The sequence below is a fragment of the Zea mays genome, chromosome 5 (genome assembly GCF_902167145.1).
Source record: "Zea mays cultivar B73 chromosome 5, Zm-B73-REFERENCE-NAM-5.0, whole genome shotgun sequence".
Classification (NCBI taxonomy): Eukaryota; Viridiplantae; Streptophyta; class Magnoliopsida; order Poales; family Poaceae; genus Zea; species Zea mays.
Window position 1 is genome coordinate 50,113,806 of NC_050100.1, and position 14,921 is coordinate 50,128,726.

Consider the following 14,921-nt stretch of genomic DNA (forward strand, 5'->3'; position numbering starts at 1 on the left):
TACTATATACAAGTTCAGTGCCCGTACGCTACTGTAGAAATACATAGAATCACATGACAGACAACCACATGGATAGAATACTCGTAAAATCTTATTTATTAACATTTTATTTGACTACACCTAAATATTAAGAATAAAAAAGATGCATGTTAGAAATAATAACCATCAAGTTACAAATAAATATAAATTGAACATATTCATACATATAGTTGTGGATAATATTATATAATGAATACATCGTCACACCCGGATTTAATGGGCAAACACGAGTGCGCCTTATATGTGTGACAAACAAGATCAACACATATAATGACTCAGTGTATAGAGACTGAAAGTCACCTAGAGGGGGTGGATAGGCGGAAACTGAAATTCACAAACTTTAAGCACAACTACAAGCCGCGGTTAGCGTTAGAAATAAAAGCAAGTCCGAAAAAGAGGGCAAAAAACAAATCACAAGCAAATGAAGCGGATGACACGGTGATTTGTTTTACCGAGGTTCGGTTATTGAGAACCTACTCCCCGTTGAGGTGGTCACAAAACCGGGTCTCTTTCAACCCTTTCCCTCTCTCAAACGGTCACCTAGACCGAGTGAGCTTTCTCCTTAATCAAATGTGTCACTTAGACCCCACAAGGACCACCACACAATTGGTGTCTCTTGCTTTGATTACAAGTACTTGAAGAACAAGAATGGGGAAGAAGAAAGCACGATTGCAAAAGCTAAGTGACAAGAGCGATAAATAACACACAGATCACTCTCTCTCTCTCAAGTCTCTAATCACTAATGATCACTTGTCTCAATTGTGGAACTTGGAGAGATTGTAAGCTTTGATTGTGTCTTGGAATGGATTGCTAGCTCTTGTATTGAATGTGAAAGATTGGAATGCTCGGGTGAAGTGAATGGAGGTGGTTGGGGTTGTATTTATAGCCCACAACCACTTCCTAGCCGTTGCTCCTTTTCTGCCGACCGCGGACGGTCCGCGCCCCTGGTCCGGACGGTCCGCCCCTGCACATCAACGGCTACAATCGCAATGGTCAACAGTAACGACTATATCAACGGCTACTATGCATTAAATGCGTTGTCAGATGTCAGGTACGGCCAGTCACGGACGGTCCGGCCGTGCACCCCGGACGGTCTGCGAGGACGCTATAATTCATTTTACCGAACCCGTCATCTTCGGGTATTTCGGTTCTTCACCGACCGGACGGTCCGCGCCTGAGGCCGGACGGTCCGCGCTTGGTCTCGGACGGTGCTTGCTTTTCCATCGGACGGTCGTAGTGTAGACTTGTGTTTTTCATTGGTTTTGTCCGAGGCTCACCCTAGTGTCGCGGACGGTCCGCCGCAAGGACCCGGACGGTCCGCGCTTAGGTGATTTTCCAAAAAGCTTCTCCTGTCCAGAATAATCTACGGTATTCCGGATAGTCGACTTTAGAATAGTTGTAGATGAACTTATGCACCTGTGAAATGATCAACTAGGCAAACTGGTTAGTCCATAAGGTTTGTGATGGTCGTCAAACACCAAAATCGATTATAGGAAATATTGAGACTATTTCCCTTTCAGAGACGAATGTCATAAACTTTTATTACAAAATGAGACAAAAATGTCTTACAATATAATTGATAATAAATAAAACAAACTAATATTATTATTCTATAGCGCCATCAAACTGACTGGGAGATGACACCTAGACCTGGTCGAACTCGTCGTAGTAGTCCTTCTCCGGTGGCACCTGCTCTTCACCTGTGTGGGGGGTTATCGCAAGAGTGAGCTCACAAAAGTTCATCGCTCAACAAGTGTTGGGAATAATATGCATGAGCTCACTTACGGTGGGGCTCATGTATAGTGTAAGGTTGATCAACAAAAAATTGTTAAGGCTGACATTGCTTTAATAAGTTGGTCAAATTTTATTAGCAGTCACAATAACATAAGAGATCACCAATATAATAAATATCACAATGCAATGCGTATGACAGATTAAGTTTAATTTCATAAGTTACTCATGTGAGGGCCCGAGCCGCTCATGACCGTGAGCATGGGTGATATACCAGTTTTACAATCTGTAGAGGTTGCGCATATTTACACACAAGTCGTGTTACCCAGTTGTCAAGGGATCTTGACTTCCCATTCATATCTGTCGTGGAGACGAGACAGGGTAGATGCCTTTACAAAATTCCACTAGCTACAGAAACCCGCTACAGTTCTGAGAAGAGCGATATAGGAATCCTCTGTCCGAAAAGCCATCGTAGCATGATCAACCCGAGAACCTCCCTATATTGGCAGCTCCTCTACCTCCCTTGCTTCTTTTGGGTAAGGTAGTCCTCCACTAGCTTTCTAAATAGTCAGGCAAGAGCGTTGTTGGAACTTGCTCTCCGGTGCAAATCAATCCAACGGGGGAGTGTAAGAACGTAAACAGGGTTTTTGCTCAAGATGGCAATAGCTCTGTTAATCTAGCCTCTCAAAGGCACTGTGCGGGGGTATTTATAGGTATCTTAGTGCCCAGCGTCCAGTGTTAAGGACGCATGTGCCCTCAGACACCTAGGTTATCCCCGGAATATTCCCATAAAGCAGGGTTACAGATCGTAATTATAGGGAGACCTTCACAAATTAGGCCCGTAATGCACAGCGGCCACGCAGGGCCTGTTACAATGGGCCGGATCGCACGTGGGCCTCCATGCTGGATGAGGTCGCAGGATGAGACGACCTCGTCACAGGTCTTCGTCCGGTGACGTATGGGACGAAGGGTGAGTCCACCCGTTGTCTTGTCTCAGTTGGTGCAGCGAGGACGGCGAAGGCATCGAGCGAAGGGTGGCGTCTTCGCCTTCGCCCCAACATTTGCCCTCTGAGGGACCAGTTCGACTAAGTCATCTGGTGCCGAAGACGTCGCTAGATGGCGGAGACGCTGCCCTCGCTCGAAGTGGTTCCGCGGGGGTTTTTGACATGACCGTTGATTGACGCTGTACTGTTGGATTGCGGGTTTCCCGAAGCGTCGCGCCCTGTGTATAAAAGGGGGCGAGGGGCGGCGCGTTTTGAACTTTATCTTTGCGCGCTCCGCGAAAACCCTAACTGCTTTCTCAAACCGCTCGCTGCTCGTCTGCCCTCCTTGCTCTTGCTCGTCGGAGATCTGGCCCGTGTGAAGCAGACCGCCCGCCGCCGTCGACGGTACGTAGCGATGCCGTCCTCTTCCTCTTCTGCTGCCGCTACACCGCCGACCGACGCGTCGTCTGAGGAGACACTGAGCAATGTGGCGGCGGAGGAGTTGCGCGCCGGCGACACAGTGGAGTTCGGCGCATCGCGGATGTCCTCGGTTCGCGTGCAAGACATGCAGCAGCTTGGTTATTTTGGCGGCGGAGTGGCACGTGTCCCGGGGGCGGAGGAGGTCCCCGAGCCAGAAGGCGAGTTGGTTGTCTTCGAGGCTTTCTTCGCCGCTGGTCTTCGTCTGCCCGCGCATCGATTCGTAGGAGAAGTCCTGCGCAGATTCAGCGTCCAGGTCCACCAGCTGACGCCGAATGTCGTGGTGGCCCTGTCAAAATATGTCTGGGCAACGACTTCGTACGGCGGGCAGCCATCGGTCGAAGTCTTCGCGAAGTATTATTGTCTGCATTGGCAGAAAAGGATGATCGGAAATAAGATTGCTCAATTTGGGTCCTGTACATTTACGCCGAAGACCGGCAAGACTTCGATGGAAGTCGTTGAGTTGGTTCCTTGCGCCCGCAATAAATGGGGCAACTGGTGGGAGTTTTGGTTCTACGTTGCCGAGGGCGCAGTCGAAGACCATCTGGGGCTCCCCGTGGCCGAGATGTGCTCGCATTATTATTCAGCGTACCCGCGGTTTGAAGTGGCGGAGGAGGATGGAGACGAAGAGGCCCTGCGGTGCGCGGCTGGCGTGAGTAGCGGGCGCGACCTGGTAGAGGAGTTTGTCGCGTATGGGGTGTGGCCCTTGGCGCGTGGCTGGGCGCTGGGGATGTATGCCCTCGCCAGATGCCCTCCCGTGGCGGAATGCAGGTGCGGAGTCCAGCCTTCGCATTGGACTTGCATGGTCGTGATCCCGCCGCTTTCGTGCGTGAGGTGGAGGATGGGGCGGTGCGGATTGTTGGTCGCTATGTGCCAAAGACGGAGGCCCAGCGTAGTTGGGATATACGCGGATCCAACGATCGCTTGAATAGGGTCTTCGAGTTGAACCGTCTGCCGTATGGCGGTTATCCCAGGCAAGACATTGTCGACCGACGCGAGAAAAAACCGGCGGCGGAGACTGAAGACGACTCCACACCGGTGGCCGCCCCATCCTCCAAGAAGAGGAAGCTAGGTACTGCAAAGGGAGGACTTGGGGTTTCCGATAGTTTTGCTATGGAGTTGATGGGGACCTGCGCGGCCCCCGGGGGAAGGATGTCTTCGCCCGAGCTCCGGGAGTCTTCGGCGCGGATGCTGAAGGTTACTAGGGGTTGGTAGCCTAAGAACGTTCCTATCCCCCGGGCGGACGGCGAAGACTTTTTTACATCTCGCATGGTTCGTGATATGAGGGTGTTTCCTTATGGACGGAATATTGCTGCTGTTGTGTCGGCAGTGATGGACAAGGATCGTCAGGAGGCTGCGCAGAAGCGACGGGCGGTCATCAGGCTGCCCGAGGCTAGGCCGAAAAGGGCGCGGGGGACTGCGAAGTCTGCCGCCCCCGGTGGTAGCCAGTCGACGCTAGCGGCGAAGTCGGCCGCCCCTGGGTCCAGCAAGGTGTCGGAGGCCGCGAAGGCAGCCGGAACCGGCAGAACCAAGTCCGCCTCGGCCGGAGCCGCGAAGACCCGGGAATTGCCTTCGCCGGGGAAGCGCGTTGCTGACTTCGCCACCGATATTAGCGTGGACGATTACCTCGTTGGTAAGTCGTTAGCCCGAGGTTATTTTTTTGATGTGTTACCCTTAACTGTTGATGTGTTGCAGGATCGGGCGAGGGGCAACTTGTTGTTGTTCTGCCTGCGGTGGCGCTCGCGGTGTCTGCCGCGGTGTCCGGGGCGAAGGGTAGCGCTCTCAGCGCTGGTGGTGAGATTCCGGCGCTCGCTGCCGTCAAGGACGAGGCGGGCGTTGTGTCCCGCCGGCTGAAGGAGGCGTCGCAGCGGCTAAGTCAGGTAAGTTGCGCTAGACTTCGGTTTTTACCGGTTTCGTTGGGATTGTGGTCTTATGTGTGTCTTTTAGGCAGCTGACTTCGCTGATCGTGTGGCGTCGGGGGCCCTGACGGCAGTTGTGTCTGCCGAAGTCGAGAGACTTCGCGCGCAGCATGCTGACGCCGTCCGGGAAAAATCGGCCGCCGATAGCAGGTGTCGCAAGCTGGCGGAGAAGGTGGCCGCGCTGGAGGGCGAGAGGACTGACCTCCGGCGCCAGCTGGCGGAGGAGAGGAGGGAGGCTAATCAGGCCCTCGCCAAGGCGCAGTCTGCGCAGGCGGAGGCCAATTTGGCGCGGGTGGAGGGTAGCCTCGCCAGCCAGCGCGCCGAGGAATGGGAGGGGCGGTTCAACGCTCTGCAGGCCCGCATGGAGAGGGTCGAGGCTTCGACACGCTCGGAAGTTGAGCGGACGCGCAAACAGCTTATGGATTCATACCACGAGCTGGGCGCACGGACCGCTGACTTCGAAGTGCCCGACCGAGAGTCGGGCCTTCGCTGCCTCGAGTGGCTGCAAGAGGAGTTGCTGGCGCTCCCTACCATTGTGGAGGGTTTTATGTCTTTTGCCTCCCTCGTCACCTGCGAAGGGGCGATGAACGCGCTGTCCCGCGAAGGGTGCCGCCACTATGAGGTCTTCGACCGAGCTGATGAAGATTTTGAGCGCGATATTTACAAGGTCGAGGACCCAGTGGTGAAGGAGTCTGCGGGGGCCCTCTTTGACCGGATGTGGGGCCCTCACGGTCGGGAGGTGGTTAGGGAGCGGTCCGACCGGGCGAGGAGTCAGGTAATGTTCGTCTTTTGTTTAGCGTTGGTGGATGTGGGTTATATGTGTGCTTGCTGAATCGGTGTTCTGTGTTTTAGGCGGCGCATGCGGAGACCGTGGAGGACTTCGGAGGTTTAAACAGCGCGCGGCCTAAAGCCGAGATGAACCTGGTGGCGGCCGAGGCTGAGGTCGTCCCGGCGCCGCCCCCGGAAACCGGCGAAGGCTCCCTCGCTGCCCCTGCGGCTACTGCGTCCGGCGGTGGCTCGTCGCCAACCGCTGTGCCGAGTGCTGAGGATCCCCCGAAGACGGCGACGGAGCCGGCAGCGGAGGATCCCACGGCGGCTGGGCCTTCGCAGGTGGCTTAGTGGGTGTGGGTAGTTAGAGAATTTTGTCTATGTTGCTGAACCTTGGTTGCTGCGCAGGTTCAAGATTTTGGGCCTGCGCACGCAACCGCTACTGCTAATTTTGTGGCGGCTTCGACCGTAGATGTTGGGAATGAATTGGATGAGTCTACTTCTAAGTTTTCTGATTTTGGTGACTCTGGGAGTTCGGTTGAGTGGACGGAAGAGTCGTCGGATGAGGACTTGGATTACTTTGCGGCCTTGGATGTGGCAGTGGCGGAGGCTTCGCCGCGTGCTGCGGTTGCTGAAGTTGTGCCTGGTCCAAGTGCTGGGCGTAGGCGGCGAAGGGCGGTTGCGAAGCGTAGAGTGAGTGAGGCGGACGGCGGTCGGCTTCGTGTGGGCAGGGCTGGCAAGTAGGAATTGTTGTCCTCGCCGGCCGTTGTGAGTGTGGGTGAGGGGGAGCTGCAAAGTCTTTTTGAGGGTGAGGAGTTGAGGATAATGCTATTTAACTATAGGGAGATGGGGATCATTCCGAAGGTTGAACCGATGTAAGGTGTGATGCCCTCGCTGTTCATATGTAATAGCTTGTATGATGAGGTTGTGCGCCTTCGCACATTCGGCTATGCTCATGAAGGCGTTGCGCACTTTGTCTGGTGTGTTTGTTATGTCGGTCCGGCGTGCATGTAGTCGGTCTTTGCGCGGACAGTTTGGTGTAGTCTTTTGAGGAAGACTTCGATTTTTCGCACTTGTTGTGCTTAGTCCGGCTGCACCCTTAGGCGACTTTTGCACGGATAGTTTTTTTGAGGAAGACTTTGATTTTCGCACTTGTCGTGCTAGTCCGGCTGCACCCTTAGGCGACTTTTGCACGGGTAGTCTTTTTGAGGAAGACTTTGATTTTCGCACTTGTCGTGCTAGTCCGGCTGCACCCTTAGGCGACTTTTGCACGGATAGTCTTTTTGAGGAAGACTTCGATTTTCGCACTTGTTGTGCTAGTCCGGCTGCACCCTTAGGCGACTTTTGCGCGGAGTATCGCACGCGAGGGTAGCTAGCGCTGGACCTCGTGGTGACTTTGTATTGGTCGAATGTCGAAGACCATCGGCGCGGTCTTTTTTCGATGTAGATTTTTGCGGGGGATTTTTCACTTGTATATTACATGACTCCGCCTCGTTAAAAACCTCACCCCCGGGAGGAAAAGAGTGCGGGCCAGAATAAAGTTGTTTTTGCGAATTACAAGGGCGAGCTGACCCTGATGAGTCAAACAAAAAATTTGCGGAGATTATCAATGTTCCAGGAATGCTCCAAGTCCTCGCCGGATGGCGTTGCGAGCCTGTATGCGCTGGGGGATGCCTTTGTCTTGACGATGAAAAGGCCCTCCCACTTGGGCTCCAGCTTGCCCCTGGATTCTGTCCGAGCTGTTCGGACGAGTACGAGGTCCCCTTCGCTGAATTCCCTCGGGATGACTGCGTGGTCACACCATGCTTTTGTTTGGGCTTGGTATTTATTTAGAGCCTGTAGGGCGAAGACGCGGTCTCCATCGATGAGATCCTTCGAAGTGGGTTCATCCACGTCGGGGACAGCTGACGAGACTGTCCGTGGGGACCCATGTTTTATTTCTTGCGGGGTCATGGCATCCGATCCATATAGAAGGCGGAAAGGGGTGAACCTAGTCGCCCTACACTCAGTCGTGTTCAGCGCCTAGACCGCTTCAGGTAACAAATCGGCCCACTTGCCCTTTTTTCGTCGAGGAGCATCTTCTTGACAGCTGTGAAAATTTTGCCATTTGCGCGTTCCACAACTCCGTTGGACTGCGGGTGGTATACCGAGGCGAAGGCAAGCTTGGTGCCAATGGAGAAGCAGAAATCCTTGAAGTCTTGGCTATCAAACTGATTGTCGTTGTCAACTGTGAGTTTGGACGGTACTCCGAAGCGGCAAACAATGTTTTGCCAGAAGAATTTCTGTGCAGTCTTTGATGTTATTGTGGATGCAGCCCTCTCCTCGATCCATTTGGTAAAATACTCGACAGCGACGAAGGTGAACTTGAGGTTCCCCTAAGCCGTGGGCAGGGGCCCGACAATGTCCAGGCCCCAGCGCTGGAGAGGCCATGTGTGGGCGATTAGTTTCGTGAATTGCGAAGGGCTGCCTGATCGAGGAGAAAATTTCTGGCAGGCTTCGCAGGACCTTGTGACCCGATTTGCGGCGCAGATCATTGCGGGCCAGTAGAAACCTTGATGGATCACCTTTGCGGCTAGGGCCCTTGGCCCTGCGTGAGAGCCGCAAGTACCGCTGTGGACTTCGCGCAGGATTTGGACGCCTTCGGTCTCGGTGACGCATTTAAGCATTGGTTGACTGACCCCCTTCTTGTAAAGCTGGCCTTCAATCAGCGCGAAGTCCCGGCTTCGATGCTTGAGGCGCTTGGCCTCGTTGATGTCGGTTGGATGGTAGTACCCCTGTAGAAACAGGGTTATTGGTGCTCGCTAGTCTTCGGTCATAATAAGGTTGACTATGCGGTGGCCCTCGCTGTCATTGGTTATTTGGAGCCCTTCGGGGCTGCAGACGGCTGGCGTGCCGATAACATGGTAGAACACGTCGGAGGGCAGGGACTCGCCTTTGGCGGCAGCCTTGGCTAATGCGTCGGCCTCCTCATTCTTGGCCCGGTCCACATGCTGCAAGGTGAAACCCTTGAACTGTCTCTCGAGACTACGGATAGCCGCGAGGTATTGCATGAGTGCGGGGTCCTTTGCTGCATAGTCTTTCTCGACTTGGCCGGCGACTACCTTGGAGTCTGTTCTGATTATGCAGGTAGTGACACCAAGGGCCCTTAGCTTGCGGAGGCCGAGGATAACAGCTTCGTATTCTGCTATGTTGTTAGTGCATCTGTCAGATTCCAGATCAAAGCTGAGGCGTGCCGCGTATCTGTGCTTGACCCCGGTGGGTGAGGTAATGACTGCAGCAGCGCCTGCCCCCGCGTGGCACCATGCGCCATCGCAATGGATTGTCCAAACCTTCTCTGCGGACGGGTCCGGCTGTGTTATTAGCCCAGTCCAGTCGACGACGAAGTCTGCCAGAACTTGTGACTTGATGGCTGTCCTGGGCTCGAATGTGATGTGGTAGCCGGAGAGTTCGGCCGCCCATTTAGCAATCCTGACCGATGCCTCCGGGTTTCTGAACAATTCGCCGAGTCCCCTATCTGAGGTGACCCGGACCTTGAATGCTTCAAAATAGTGGCGCAATTTGCGCGAAGCCATAACAACTGCATAGGCAATCTTTTCCAGTTCCGTCATATTACATTTTGATGGTGTGAGCACTTCGGAGACGTAATAGACTGGACATTGCCTGATCACGCCCTGTACTGTCTTCTCCTGAACCAGTGCCGCGCTGACCGCATGCGGCGAAGCCGCAACATAAAGCAACAGGGGTAGCGAAGAATCGGGGCTTGTAAGAACTGCTAATTCCGACAGGTACTGTTTTAATGAGGCGAAGGCCGCCGCCTGCTCTGGTCCCCAAGCGAAGTCTTTTGCGCCGCGAAGGGTTTTGAGGAAGGGGAGACTTCGCTCTGCGGATTTGGAGATGAATCTGTTGAGGGCGCCATCGCGGGTGGTTTTTTCGTAGCACGAACGGTGGGCGCCAAATGTTGGAACTTGCTCTCCGGTGCAAATCAATCCAACGGGGGAGTGTAAGAACGTAAATAGGGTTTTTGCTCAAGATGGCAATAGCTCTGTTAATCTAGCCTCTCAAATGCACTGTGCGGGGGTATTTATAGGTATCTGAGTGCCCAGCGTCCAGTGTTAAGGACGCATGTGCCCTCAGACACCTAGGTTATCCCCGGAATATTCCCATAAAGCAGGGTTACAGATCGTAATTACAGGGAGACCTTCACAAATTAGGCCCGTAATGCACAGCGGCCACGCAAGGCCTGTTACAATGGGCCGGATCGCACGTGGGCCTCCATGCTGGACGAGGTCGCAGGATGAGACGACCTCGTCACAGGTCTTCGTCCGGTGACGTATGGGACGAAGGGTGAGTCCGCCCATTGTCTTGTCTCCGTTGGTGCAGCGAGGACGGCGAAGGCATCGAGCGAAGGGTGGCGTCTTCGCCTTCGCCCCAACAAGCGTCCAATACCAGCCTTGTGGTAGCACTGTTTTTTCGGGCGGATCTCCATGTTCTAGTTAACACAATATTCTTACCATGAATAGTAAATAATCTAGTGACAGTAAATAGCATGATCATGAATAGTATGCACCATAACACCCAAAACCATATAGAGCAATAGCAGATACTACCCAATAGTTCAGTGGTAAGCAGAGTGCAAGATAGACCAAACTAGGGTAACCTATTAGGTTCCATCAAATTAATCTGAGCATGTCACATAAACAGAAACATTATTAGGTAAATAAGAGTTATTAGTAAAGAAGAGTGATCAAGAGCACAACTTGCCTTCAGCGAGCTCCTGCTCAGGATCCTCAACCTCTTGTGCTCCTGGCTCCTCGGTCACTTGTTCGTCTACTTGCAACAATACAAACAAACATGGTATAGGAAAAAAATTAACATCATACCAAACATGAGAACAAACTACGTAATAACGATCTACGCGTCGCTACGAGATCGTATGTTCGAGAACAACTAAAATCGGAGTTATGGTTGGGAAGATATGATTTTCTGAAGTTCTTAGTTGATTAAGTACCCAGATTTTATCCTATGATAATTAATATAATTCATGTGAGAAAAGGTATTACTAACTTTATTTAACTATAGTTTAGTTTATAATGAAATCATATTTTTAGGCAATTTAAAATGCCACATTAACTTAGTTTAGAAAAGTCCATCTTATAAACAAATATTTAATTATTTCTGAAAACAATAGAACAAATATGGTTAACCTATAGGCAATATTAATACGAAGCCGACACAACTTGAATAGATTTAATCGGATCTAAAATGAAGAAGTTATGATTTTTCCAAGCTTCTAGGTGTTTTTATATTTATTTTACACTTAAAACATTTATTAAAAGCTTTTCTGTAATTTTATGGATTTAATTATTTCTTTTAACTGAAGATGGACGACGGTTTCTATTTCATAGGAGCTAAGGGGTTAAACTGCAAGTGCTAGGACTTAGATTCAATCCTTTATAACTGCAACACGATGGATTAATTTGCAAAAAAATGTGAGGGTCTCTTTTACCAAATTGCCACGCGAAGGGGCACGCAGAGATGTGAACCGTCCGATCTATCATCAGCGGATTAGATAAGACCTTTACTGTAATGAAACGATATGTGATCGCAGCCACTGGATTCAAGATCCACGGCCCAAAATCCAGTATGGCACGATCTGATCTCGATCATTCGCCCGCGATCAAATGACTCCGATAAAATGGGCGAAGGGGTATTCCTTATTCTGATCTAGGACGTCTATGCGGAGATCAACGGTTGCTCGTGCCTTCACCACCCCGACATCTGGTGGTGGCCATGGCCGGCGACACCCAACCCGACATCAAGGCTCCCCCGAGGATTTATCGGCTTTATACCCATGCTCCCACTCTCCTAGTTCATATCCATCCCCACGCGGCACCGCATCTCGAGCCCCAGCACCCGACCACGGCAAGTGGTAGCGCCGCGGCGCCCCCATGCTCCGATAAGCGATTCCCAATGACCTTCTCCTCTAACCCGAGACAAATTGGTAGCACACGATCATAGGAACAAGGCGAGCACGATATATGAACCCAAAGATCAAACTTGAGTGCCACAGCCTTCCTTAATAATATGATTCCCTTTCATAAGGAGTCTCCACAAATTGGGGTCTCTTGCAGCCGTACACGAATCAGAGTTACAACCTTGAGTACACACAAGAGCAAAAGCAGAAACAGAACACTAGAAATAGGATCACAAGAGTGCAAACAAAAATGTCTCAAGAAAGCGGCTCAAAGCAGCTCGGATCTCACTAGAATCACAAATCGGCATTATGGCAGTGTCGGAGTTGCGTATGCTCTTAGAATGCTTGGATAATGAAGGAGGTCACCATGGGATCCTTTTATAGCCTCAAATGGGCCCATAGTCGTTGATCCTTTCTTGCAAAAACATGCCAAAAAGTGGCTGACTGCGGGCACACCGGACTGGGTCCACGTGCCCTAGTCCGGGATCTGATTGTACGCCTTCCTTTGCTGGCGGGCACCGGTCCGTTGCGCCACCAGACCGAGTGCCATTTCAGCTAGCCATTGGGTCCAGTGCGCCAACGTACTATGAATAGTGATGTCCAGTGAATTAAAAAATTAAATTCTCAAGATCTCACTGTTCATCCATACGGGTGGTCTAGTGCACACCCGCACGGTCCATTTTACTCCAAGTTACATTTCTGGCCTCCTGTTTAGCTCAATCTAAGTCCAGTATGTACTTTTCTCACAAAATTGAGTTAATGATCAAAGTAAAGTGCTAGAAACATAGTATTAGGCATGTGCAACTTATTCAAACACTCAAACCTCATGTTCTTGCTATTATAGCACAAGTTGCACTATTAGCCTCCAATTTCGCTCATTTGGACTTAGTTCCACCAATTTGCATCCAAGTGAACATGTGCTCATACTCACATCAAACTAGTTAGTCCAATGTGGTGTGTTACACACTCAATCACCAAAACAAGTAGAAATGGCTATATAGCACATTTCCCTTTCAATCTCCCCATTTTTGGTGATTTATGCCAACACACCTAAAGCAACTCAAATGTGACTAACTTAACCCAATATGAGTCAAAAGTGGTAAATTGAAGTTCAAACTCAAACTTAAGAAGTATTCGAATGTTTGGCATATTTGGATCACTTATCCACCACTTTTTTAATTTTCCTATCAAAGCCATTTTTTAACTTCTAAGTTAAAAACACTTGTTTTTGCAACACAAATCAGTTTTAAATACTTGTTTTGATCAAATACCAAAAACTCCCCCTTTTCTCATAAGATGACTTCTCGCCCATAAGAGATTGCAATAAGAGGGCTCCTCTTTTTTATCAAATGGGTTTTGATAAAAAAAAGACAAGTTTAAAAGCTCAAAACATTTTAAAAGTGGTGGTGGATCTAGTTTCTTTGGCCTTTAATTTCTCCCCCTTTGGCATTAGCGCCAAAATGAAGAAACTACGTGGCCTAACCCCATTGCCTCACCAAAAATAGTGAATGGACATTGAAAGCAATGAGAAAGCAAGAGAATGTGAACCAATGGACATTCATACCGTGTATGCAGTGGAAGCTTCTTCCTTTTTCCCAAAAACATATTTTCCCTTTCAATCCTCCTTTGAGACTACACGTACTCAACTCAAGCAAATCATTAGCCTCAAAGGGTCAAGTTGTAGCATATCCTCCCCAAAACATATGCATCAATGCACCTGGACTTGTGAGGTCCGGAGATGACACTCTACAACTTGAGCACCAAAATTCTATAATATGATATAAATGATCAAAGGCAAATAAAAATTGTATGCTACAAATCAATCCAAGTTCCATGATTCTAAGACATTTAGCTCACTATGCAACTCACAAAACATCCTCTCATCTAAAGGTTTGGTGAATATATATGCTAGCTGGTGATTGGTGCTAACATGGGCTATGTCGATATCTCCCCTTTGCTAGTGGTCTCTCAGTAAGTGATGTTAGATGTCTATGTGCTTAGTGTGGTTGTGTTCAACGGGATTATCCGCTAAGCTGATTACACTCAGATTATCATATAGGAGTGGGACTTAGCTTAGATTGTAGCCAAAGTCCCTAAGAGTTTGCCTTATCGAAAGCAATTGCACACAGCAATGTTCTGCGACAATATACTCGGCCTCAGCAGTGGATAGGGCAGCAGAATTTTGTTTCATTAAGCTTCAGGACATCAGAGACCTCCCTAAAAACTGACATGTCTCTGATGTGCTCTTCTTATCTACCTTGCACCTTGCATAATCAGAATCTGAGTACCTAATTAGGTTAAAGGTAAACCCTTTAGGATACCAAAGCCCGAAGTGAGGTGTATGATACAAATATCTTAAAATTCTCTTCACCGCCACAAGGTGATATTCTTTGGGGTCGGATGGAAATCTAGCTCATATACATATAGAAATTATAATGTCTGTTCTACTTGCACAAAAATAAAGCAAGGATCCTACCATAGACCGGTATACCTTTTGATCTATAGACTTACCTCCCGCGTCGAGGTTCAAATGCCCATTTGTTCTTATTGATGTCTTGATCGGCTTTGCGTCCTTCATCCCAAACTTCTTGAGGATGTCTTGCTTGTACTTTGTTTGGGATAAGAAGATTCCTTCCTTGAGCTATTTAACTTGAAATCCTAGGAAGTAGGTCATATCACCCATCATCGACATCTCAAATATCTATACCATAAGCCTGCTAAACTCTTCACAATACTTTTGATTAGTAGAACCAACTATTTTGTCATCGACATAAATTTATCATACAAATAAATCACCATTACAAGTTTTAGTAAAAAGAGTGGGATTAGCTTTCCTGACCTTGAATGAATTAGAAATTAAGAAGTATCTAAGGCATTCATGGTCGCTGCATAATTAATGTTGTTTGAACATTGATGAAATCATGCAACAACACAATTGCACGGAACTGTAGAACAAGGGAAGGCAAGAGCAAATTACCTCTTTTGATGAACCGTAGATACGTGATATTGCTGCAGCTAGTGGGATCCAAA